This window comes from Galeopterus variegatus, unplaced genomic scaffold (assembly GCF_000696425.1).
Source record: "Galeopterus variegatus unplaced genomic scaffold, G_variegatus-3.0.2 Scaffold2126, whole genome shotgun sequence".
NCBI lineage: Eukaryota > Metazoa > Chordata > Mammalia > Dermoptera > Cynocephalidae > Galeopterus > Galeopterus variegatus.
In genome coordinates this window covers 306236-307456 of record NW_007728237.1, presented here as the reverse complement: position 1 = coordinate 307456, position 1221 = coordinate 306236, and positions in this window count along the sequence as shown.

The following is a 1221-nucleotide window of genomic DNA, read 5'->3' as shown; positions in this document are numbered from 1 at the left end:
AGGCTTTTTCTAACCTGCTCCTCCAAATTCTCCCAGCCTCTACCCATTACCCAGTTCCAAAGCCACTTAAGCTTTTTCAAGTATTTGTTGTAGCCCTGTTTCTTGGTACCAATTTTCTGTCTTATTCCTTTTTTTGCTGCATTTATAACAGAATACCACAGATGAAGTCATTTATAATGAAGAGAAATTTATTTGGCTGACAGTTCTGAGGGCTAGGAAGTCCAAGATCAAGGTGCTGCATCAAGGAAGGCCTCTTGATGTGTCGTAACATGGGCAAGAGAAAGTGAGAGAGGGCAAGGGGGAGGCTGAACTCACTTTTATAACAAATGCACTCCCACAATAATGACATGAACCCATTAATAATGACCTAAACCTTCCCGATAGGCACCCCTGCCAACACTGTTGTATCGAGGATTAAGTTTCCAACACATGAACTTTGGGAGACACGTTCAAACCACAGCACTTCCCTCCCACAGAAAGCGCTGAGCTGGGATTTATTCTGCAGGGGGGTTATGTGCAGACACATACAGGCCAGGCCTTTGTCACAATGTTCTCCCTTTCTCCACCCCCTAATTTCTTATTCATGCTGTGATACCCAGCTCTGGGAACTTCTCTTCCAGAGAGTCTCCCTGCTTCTCCAAAATTGAGGGCTATAATCCCAATAGACCCTTCACCCACCTTCTTGGATCCTCCCATCCCTCATACTCGTTTCCTGTTCTGTTATCTTCCTTCCTCAAAGCTCTTCTGGAATCCCAAGTATTGTCTGTGCAACTTCCTGTGCATGGCACTGGGGCCGGGAGTCCTGTGTCCCAGATTTATGTGCTGTCTTCCAGTCCCATGATCCCAGCCCACATGGTCAGTGAGATGAGAAAGGCCTCTCCCTCCATGGCTCCCGCTTGTCTCCTGGGGATCCCCAAACACTGCCCCTGCCACAGTCCCCCTGCTGCTCTTGTCCCCCCATTTCTCCTTACTCACCACACTCCACCCTCCTTGACCTTTTCTCTGTGCATCAACCTGGCCAAGCTCCTTCCTGCCTCAGGGCCTTTGCCCGTGCTCTACCTGCTGCCTGGAGTACCTGTTCTCACTCCCAAGGTCAAGGGCAGGGTCTCAGCCTCAGCACTGTTCACATTTGGGGCTGGATCATTCTCTGTGGTGGGGATCATTTTGTGTATTGTAGGACATTTAGCAGCATCCGTGGCCTCTACCTAATAGACGCCAGTA